General features: G+C 36.7%; 1 long non-coding RNA gene across 1 annotated transcript; it reads right to left on the reverse strand.

Annotated features, from left to right (window-relative positions):
* Positions 1-6,802: 6,802 nt before the first annotated feature.
* Positions 6,803-8,360, reverse strand: LOC309491647. The gene is made up of 3 exons (XR_014203234.1): positions 8,126-8,360; positions 7,549-7,857; positions 6,803-7,441 (listed from the first exon to the last, which is right to left on the reverse strand). It is a non-coding gene; the product is annotated as an uncharacterized lncRNA (long non-coding RNA).
* Positions 8,361-10,114: the final 1,754 nt, after the last annotated feature.

A 10,114-nucleotide genomic window follows, 5' to 3' on the forward strand; every position in this document is an offset into this window, starting at 1 on the left:
TTATATTCTGTTTCAGAAATGTTTCAGATGGCAGATGCTTTTATTGTAGGCTAATATCTGTAAAAAACAAAACAAAAAAAAAAACAGTGGTCTGTTATTCTTAATAACAAAATGTATGCCAGCTTCACTTGCTCCCGTTTATGCACCAGCTGCAAATGCTAAAAATAAATAATAAACAGCGCTAGTTTTTCTATGAACAATCATGAATTAAAAAAGCTAAGTCAGTCTTTGTTTGTATTGCATGTTCACTTTTAATACAGCGAAACAGCCTAGGTCTTCCATTCCTCTCAAACTCTTGTGGTCGACTGTGACGTCACTCGTGTGACCGACTGTTACGTCAACTCGGGTGGCTGACTGTGACGTCAACTCGGGTGGCTGACTGTGACGTCAATTCGTGTGGCCGACTGTGACGTCAACTGTCGACTGTTACGTCATAATGATCGTGAGTATAAACAGTGCCGCGGATTTATTCTTCTTGTAGCGAGTAGGCGATTGTGAAATTACTATATACATTTACATTATGTGCATCTGAGTTGTGCATATTAGTAGGGAAATTGATACAAAATTGATTATTCAAATAATCTCTTCTGTTTCTCTTTCTTTAGTGTTTCACAGATATAAATTGCAAGAAGTATTGTTCACTTCTAGTTCATTTTCGAGTATGTCAACCATGCCCACCATTTTTGAGAGTGCAGAGCAGTCCTCATCAACTGAATTGTCAGATGAGCTCACTACAGCCCTTGCTGCGGGGCGGTGGTGGGCGATAATGGAAGTTTCAGACCCCATATCTAAGTATCCTGACTATGAGGACCTCATCTCAGACCAGTGGTGGGAAACAGTGGAGGAAGGAGAAACATCATGCCCCACATCCCCGGTCTTCAGTGAAGCATCTGAGAAGGCTCATTCCCAGCACTCGGGCTTCTCAGATGGGAAATATAAGGGGGGAGAACTGAAGACAACGAAGCAGTGGAGGCAGCAGAACTCTCCCAGTGCTAAAAAAGAGGATCTCACCTCATCCCTGGTCTTCGGTGATACATTGGAGAAAGCTCAGCACTCAGCACCTGTGCCTGTTGTGTGCCCAAAGCGAGCACCTGTGCCTGCTGCATCTCCAAAGGAAGCACCTGTGCCTGTTGTGTCCCCAAAGCGAGCACCTGTGCCTGCTGCATCTCCAAAGGGAGCACCTGTGCCTGCTGCGTGCCCAAAGGGAGCACCTGTGCCTGCTGCATCTCCAAAGGGAGCACCTGTGCCTGCTGCGTGCCCAAAGGGAGCACCTGTGCCCATAGGGTCCCAAAAAAGAGGAAAACTCAGGATCCCCGAATATTTGACTAAACATCTGAAAAAGGCCGCTTTAGAAACACCCACACCCATCCAGTCACTACAGAGGGCACCAGTGGCTTCCTCAAAGGTGCTCACATGCTCCTCACATGGAGCACCAATGCCAGACAAGATCTCCAAGAGGAGAAATCCTAAAAACCCTGAGCTGCTGAGGCAGCATTTGCAAAATGCACCAGTGCTTGTGTCTTCCGCAAACCTCAGGATCCCTAAGCAGCAGAGGCAGAAGAATATCCAAAAGGGAGTGTCTGTGCCTGCCAAGATCCCACAGAGAACACTTGCTCCACCGTGTTCCCCACAGCAACCACCCAGTTGCTACCAAATTGACTATTTATGTAGCATATTTGCTAAATGTTGTGTCATTTCAAATATTTAATTGAAATTGTACATGATTTATATGAATGCATGTACACATTAATAAAAGGTTTTCAACCTCATCCAATAAAACATTTGTCTTAGTTTCAATTCATTTTACCATTATTTGTTTTATTTTGCAGGTAATATTTTTTTCGTTCAAAACATTGTTAAATATAAATATTTTTCATTAAGAGCTCAACTAAGAAATATTTGTTTTTCGACGAATGTACAATTTCAAGGTTACTCGGCGAAGCCAGCGCACGGGCATTAAACACATATCTCGACCAGTCACTACTGCAGCGTTAAACAGATTTCAACAAGATTTCAACGTCAAACAAACCAGACAACTCGTTTAAATAGTATTTTTCTACAAACTGTTAGCTAATAATTTTGTCAAGATGGCTACTGTAGTGGCACAGTCTAATTATATATTCGGATTGCGGACAGGAGTGAGGAATAATTTGTTGTATTTTGATGAGCAAACCATCATATTTCCGTGCGGAAACAACTGTGTGCGCTATAACATCAACCAAAAATGCCAGAAGTTTATTCCAGGTACTTTATTATAGTAAACATACATTTTTAGACACTTCATACGTATTTTAATAGGCTATATATTATATGTAATATATAGTAGGCCTATGTCTTGTAGCCTATATTATAGGCTCATAATATCATATGATAAGTATTAACGTAAATTATATCATTATCACTTGTCTCACTAGTCTTAATATAACTATTACTGGTTATTAACTGTATTTCTTGTGAATATCTGGGCCAGTGACAAATAAGGTTTTCAACTGATAAAAAATTCAAAAAGGTTAAAACTGCACATCAAAGTAGTTATTATCTTTATGGGGGTGTTTTTTACTTATTACTAAAATCTCAATTTTAAACAATGTATTTTAAGCGGTTTAACTGAGAATCATGTGACGACACCAGTCAAAATGTCATACGGGATAACGTTAATGCATTTTCTAAATATTATGATATTAAAACTTTTCAAATCAATAATACTTAATGAATATATAAAGTGATGCAGTAAACAATATTTGGAGCACAGAAAAAAATGTTTTGCACAAAAATTTGTGCACGTTCTACGCAATGCTACGTGCTGCAGCGTTCTGAAAGCTGCCAGTTTACACCAATGAGATGAAATGGGACGGTGTATAGCAACAACTCTGTACTTCCATTCCAATTTTTGACTTTTCAACAATGTTTTTTTTTTTACAGTTGGATATCATTTGTAGCATCATAAAATACAACGGGGACAGAGATAGTGAGAATCTTTTTATTTTTAATTTTTTTTTACTGCAAGATGTACATAAATTGGGATCACAAACAGGGAAAACAAACAAACAAACAAACAAACAACCAAAACAAAACCAATACAGTCAGGAACTGACAGATGCGTGCGTTTGTGTGTGTGCGTGTGTGCATGTGTGCGTGTAAAGGTAACTGGGTGGACGTGTCACAGTACATACTTTGAAGAACAAGAGATAGATGAAAAAAAAAAAAAAAAAAGGAAGATAGTGAGATACTGACTACAGCTGCATTTCTAGTAGTGATGAAACTGAGAAATTGTCACATTTCCCTAATTCACTGCATTGTTCTCGGTTAAGGCTGTTGTTTTCTAAGGTCAATGTTTGCCAGCTCTTAGAAGTTGAAAATCTGACACTTGAGTACTGAAATTGTGGATATGTGTAAGTAATGTATAAGTTAATAAATATCTATGTAATGAAAATTCTTTCTTTTTTAAATTATTTTGGACAAGATTAAATATTAAGAAATGTTCCTTAATGGTAAACATGTTTTATTAAATCCATATCTTTTTGTTTGTTTAAAATAAATCATTTCAATTAATTTGTATTTTTAAAAATGAGAAATAATTGTATAATTAAATCTATATCTATTTGATTGGAGAAAACAAATAATGTCTAATACATATTTCTTAAATGTGATTTTTTATTATATTAAATCTATATATTTTTGTTTAGATCAAAAACAGAATTTAAATTAATTGACTTTCTTCAATAAGAAAAATATACTTTGTGCCAAGGTTTAGAAAATACATAGAAAATATTGGTTAGGGCAAGTTATTTATTTTTCATTGGCTCAAGTTATAAAATATAGATGTGAACCCTACATTTTTTTTAATTGGATGAATGAAACCTTTTTTTCAGTGTGTGTGTGTGTGTGTGTGTGTTTGTGCGTACTGTTTTGGAAATATTTTTCTTTCTATATATAGATATGTAAACTGTATATTTATTTATTTGTCAATGACAACACACATTAATTAGCACATTAGGCTAATATGGATTTATTCCCATGGAAATTCTTGGCTCTAAGAATATATATTTGTAAATCTCATCAAAAGACAAAATTAAATGTTAAAACTAAATTCACTGTAAATATAATCTTAATTTGAGTTTCATAAACTCGGCGTTGCGTTTGAAATCCGAATTTTATTATTCTCCATTTTTTCAATCAATACATATTACATAGCAAAAATAACCTGCTGAAAGAAGCAGTTTTTTTGACAAGAGACATCGTTATGTTTCGCTCCTCTGTCTGCGCTTCAGAGAGCATCTAAAGCCGCTAAACGTAGGCCTATGGAACGTTGCAACCCAGAGTCCAGTGAAACCTGCAGTACCTGCACATGTCCACTTGATGGCGAAGTCTGTCAAGAAACCCCAAACATTATACTTCCATCAAATCTGAACACAAGGTGACAGTAAAGTCATGAGATATAGTTCAAATGCTTTTCATGTAAGTCCATAAACTAGTCTTAATTGTACTTTATCATAATCTCTCAGATGTTTTATTAATTTAGTGTTTATAACTTTATTAAAAAAGCCTGTTTATACTGATAGTGGCTTAATTGCTGGCAACAGCAAACAGTCTACAGTTACATAAGGAAATATTACTTGGTGGAATTATTCTTTTTGGATATTATTAATAAAAATGATTTATTTATCATTTTTATTCCTATTGCTGTTGTTGACATGTGTAGCTTATTTCTTTAAGGGTTGAAATACAAATAAATAAACTGACAAGGCAAACAAAAAGTTTTTCCCTCTTGAAGAGATAGTTCATCATCATTCACTCAAACACTCATGTTGTTCCAGACCTCAATTACTTTATTCTGTCAAACACAAAAAAAAAACAAATAAAATAAAATAATAATTATAATAATTAATCAGTTTTTTCCCCTTCATGTAGTAGAAGTCAATGGTAACCAAACCGGTTTGCTTTATCAACATTCTTCCCAATATCTTTATATATATAATGACTGAGCATCCTGGATTGGATCCTGTTTGTTTAAACGTGTATTCTCTTCAGAATGCATACATTTATTGAGCCGACTATGGAACCTTACCCTGGTATTCCAGAGTTCTCGCGAGAGCACAAGTTGAATTTGCTCAGCGAGTTAGATTTAGGTCTGGACTTCCAGGCTGTGTGGTGATGAGGGTTCGCCGTGAGTTTCCAGATGATCAGGGCAGATATGTTGGTTTCCTACCAGCTGATGATTGAATCTGGACACCATGGTGGAAATGACCTCCTCCTTGTCTGGCCGCTCATACTCCGCACAAAGGTCTGATAGTATGGGTATCTTAAGTACCTCATCCATGTATGGAGCAGGGTCCACAAAAACATGCTCAAATATTAGGTCCTGCAGGTCATCTAGGTACTCTGTGCAATAAAACAAAATGTATTTATAAATTTATATCCTGTTGATGATGTTGCTTGTGCACGACCAGCATTTTCATTGTAATAAAATGCAGCCAGGTTTAGTCTGCAAGTGCACAGACACAATTCAGGAAAATAGCCTATAGTGATGTAAAGTTATTTTAACAGCAGTTAAATTACCTGCACAACATTCCAAGAAATGGGAACACTGTTACGTCAGAAACGAGGACACAATGTGCAAGTAAAAAGCTTTTATTTAATAGTCAATGATGATGATGATGATGATGATGATGAATAATCCAGGTGATGCAGGCGGTGGCGCAGGGACTTTGATGGTCAGACACGGAGTGATGGATGAAGTGCAGCGTGCTCTGATGAGTGATGACGTGATCCAGACATGAAACGTAATCCAACAAAGACGCGAAACCGGAACACAGGAACTCAAGACGGGACACGAGGCACGGGAACAGGATCAGACAACACAGAGACTTCATGCAACGATCTGACAAAGGAGATGAGAAAGTGGTGAGCATTTCTAGGAGATGAGATGAGTGGCAGCTGGTGATGATGAGTGATTGCAGCTGGATACTGATCAACCGTAACGATCCGGACACACCCACTCACACACATGTAAACAACAAGGCACGAGACTAGAGAGAGACATTGGATCTATGAACCGTGACAAACACCACATTTTTGGGGGCAAACCGTAGAATGTCACTATGAAATGACTCCAAAGATGAAGTCTGGTGATGTGGACTTAGTTTGGTGATGTCCTTCAAAATCCGCGTGTTTGTCATCACTTTCTCCAGCTTGTAGAATGCCTGAGTTCCTATGAGAAAGAAATGATACAAAAATTGCATTAATTACAACTAATAACTTTAATTTTAGGTTATTTACACTTCGACTAACAAAATGATAAAATAATTTTGCATCTGGCTTTATCATATGTTCAGATCTATCTACCGAAAATATATGCAAAATCGTACATATTTAATGAGATAATGCCTAATTTGCATAATTAAACATATACATTTCTAAAACTTGTAATACATTTTTTTTATATACTTGTGTAAGTAATCAACTGAGGAAGTTTCATGGTGATATCTATTATTTAAACATTTTACCCTATTCACCTGTAGTGTCTCGCCTTAAAAATAAAAAATCCACCCGCAAACCGCCTATATTCTTTGATTTAGATCTGCATCTGATCATCACATTACAATTATTCAAATTCTTAGTGTTAAGCATGATAATATGGTAACATCACACTGAAGTAGGCTGATTTAAAATGAACATTTATTTAAAATAAAAGTTCTTCTTTTGGCAAAATTACATTTCCTTAATAGCCTAAACAGAGGCTTTACTCACTTCAAGCTTAAATTGTCAATGTTTCATTACATCACTGTTTGAAAACACTCAGAATCATTTTTTGTAGCTTTATAAAGGGCATTTTCCCCTAATTTTATTAAATGTATGCTCCATCTTTCATTTCAAATTCTTAAATTTGATAAATATATTCAATTAAAATAATTAGACACTAGGCTGTTACCAATAAAATTAAATCATTTACATTAAAAAATTATAACTATTAAATTAGATTATTTTAAATATTTTTGAATATACAAATAAGGAATGTTGAAAAGAATGATACTTTATGAAACTAGCGTTTTGTCATTCAACGTTGACACTTGCTTGAGAAGTTGAAGTCGTTCTCTATCTCCGTTGCTTCTACCCACGGTGGTTAAAAATGGTACGGTCCACAATAGGGGTGTCTGAAATCGCTTTACATTAAAATGTTCCTACAGTGAAAATAGGAGTTGACTTGTATTGTAACTGTAATTATATTTTTTCACAATATCAGAAAAATTATCTGACCCCCCCAAAACTGATATTTCTGTCCCCTACTGGGTCTTCATTGGGGGGTATAGTACCCCCCAGTACCCCCTGTAATTCGGCGGTCAGTTACAATACACTCCAGAGTAACACCACGAGCTTCCAACAGGGCAAGGCTCCTCTGTAATCCTTTTTCCATGTGGTAGCTTCCTCCCACTTCGTTACTCTGAAATAGACAAGTATAGGGAACGAAACAATCAACTTAGACAAACCAGAAGTTTTAAACTTCTCAAAATGTAATTTTTTTAAATAGTGATATTTCTTCTCTCCCACCTGAACCAGCTCTGGTGTGTCCACAACGGTGTTGGTCTGAAGGTCCATCAATGTATAGCTTCCAAACTTTGCAGAGTGGCCTTTGAAAGTAATATTACACAAAGCATTATTACCACGAGTGCATTGAATTCAGTTAGATACTACCTATGCATGTTATGCTTCATGATCCGGAAAATACCCGAGCATCCATGCATCCTTCTTATTTACAACTATGTACCTGGTGAGTCAGCCCTCATGTCACCTCCAACGATGACCCTTTCCCTTTCACTCAGGCGATCTAGCGTCTCATTTTGCCATTTTGCTTGAGCACTAAGAAACAAAAACTCGTACTGGTTAACAAATATTAAATACAAAAGTAACAAAATATAATAATAATAAAATTCTGAACCAGGGGTGTTAAACTCAGTTCCAGAAGGATCAACAGGCATACTTGAACTTTTTGAATGAGCCTTAGAGAGTTGATTAGCTGCCTCAGGTGTGTTTAATAATGATTAGAGGTAAACTCTGCAGTGCTGTGGCCAACAAGGAACTCAGTTTGACACCCCTGTTCTAAAACAAATGCAGTTTTGAAACTTACGACATGTCTGCTGTCTCCGTTAAAGTTGTGTCCGTCTCTGCTGGATCAAATGTATAATCTTGCTCTTCAGGTGCTACTACAGATGATGTGTCCATTAGGGTTTCTTCGTCATCCTCTTCCTCCAGTTCCACACGAGGTCTCTTTGATGGCCACTTTATAGGTGTAGAGGTCCTAAATATTAAACCAGCTGCTGGTGACAAACTGTCAATGTCTGAAACTGTATCTGTCGTCTGGACACCTGTAATATACAAAGTAGTTGTGTGTTACTGTTATGTGACACTTATTGTGTAACAAGACTAGTTATAAGTCCTCTGTATAAGCAGTATCATGTAATACATAAACATACCTGAACTCCTGTAGCGAACATGAAACGTCTTCATTGATGACTGAGTACCAACAGACTTGGTCAGCGGTTTTGCGTCTGTCTGGCAAGCAACATCTCTGGTTTGGCTGCTCTGTTCTGATGTGCTGTCCTTAACAAATAAAGATTCCACTATCAGCGCGATAAAAAAATAACAACATAGCTGGACTCATGGTGCTATCACATGCTATCACAAACTTTATAAGTCTAACATGTTATTATGAACTTGACAAATTCAAAGGCAATTTGGAAAACCAACGTGTAATACATACTTCTAGATGTGTAGCTGGATCACGAACAGTTGGCACTGCTACATCCTTCAGGAGCCATTTTTTTGCAAAACCTGCTTTATACTGAGCCTCATTCAAAAAGCTGTCCGGTGTAAAATGATTCGAGCAGACATAAACGAATTTTGGTAGAGTTGAGGGAGCATTTTCTTCAAAAACAAACTTAATCCACCTCGTCTTCAGCGGTTCAGATTTCGGGAGTAAATAGAGAGAGGCTATGTGGATTATTACATCCAGCCCAACGCTTGGGAGACATTCTCGTCAGTGCAGCGATGGCGGATGTGATGCCCAGAGAAAAATCTGTGGAAGTAGTTTTCCAGGATCTGGAGAGGCCTGAGGATGGAACATTTCAGATATCAAAAACTGTTTATTTATTTTTTTATAATATTAATGATCAATGTCAGTGGTCACATCAAATTGTTACTTTGGTTTCACTTTATTTTGGTCCCTTTAAGACATTCTATAAGTCTATAAGAAACATTGCACCTACATGTCGACTAACTCTCATTAGAGTATTAGTAGAGTATTAGTAGAGGGTTAGAATAAGTTGACATGTAGTTGAAAAGTTACTTATAGTCAGTAGAGTGTCTGTTGCTAGATCCATTGTTTTATTTAAAAAAATGTCAGCGCTGGTCGAGAAAATAATATTATAATGGGGGAAATAATTTTAATATTCTGTAAAAACAAGCCTTATTTTTTAGTGGAAAACAAGATAATACTTTTTAAAATAATGTTGGAGAAATAATGATTTACCATTATTATATAGTATCAAGCGCTATATAAATGAAGGTGATTTGACTATAACAAGAACATTACAATGAACACAAATTTGAAAATCTCACTACAAATAATGCAGAATTTAAGACAAAAGATAATAATCCTACTCTGCTTGTTACACTTCCACACACCTGAAACTGATCGAGTGAATCTCCTCAGCTTCTCCAATCTAGCGTTGTGTACGAACAAACCATTGATGTTGTAACATCTGCTCTAAGCTGGGGCGTTCAGCTGGATCGCGAGCTAGACACTGTCCAATCAGATCCCTGCAGTCTGTACACATTTTAATAAGGAGAGAGCTGGTTAGTCATGACCATGTGACCTGGCATTTTTGAAAACAGCGATGCTCTCGGTGTACGTTGAGCTACAGTATATATAAAAATTCTGACACACTACAACCTTTAACTTTCTGTACAACTCGTTTGCTTTATGTGTGTTTATCCATGTTATCATCATTATTCACTCACGTTTGGATAAGTTGGGGTTCTGAAATGTAACTTCGGCTTGTGTGATTTCCGTTCTATTACAAAAAGGAAGACATGCGTTTGACAACTCGTACAGCAC

The sequence above is a fragment of the Leuciscus leuciscus genome (assembly GCF_965113295.1).
Source record: "Leuciscus leuciscus genome assembly, contig: HAP1_SCAFFOLD_401, whole genome shotgun sequence".
Classification (NCBI taxonomy): domain Eukaryota; kingdom Metazoa; phylum Chordata; class Actinopteri; order Cypriniformes; family Leuciscidae; genus Leuciscus; species Leuciscus leuciscus.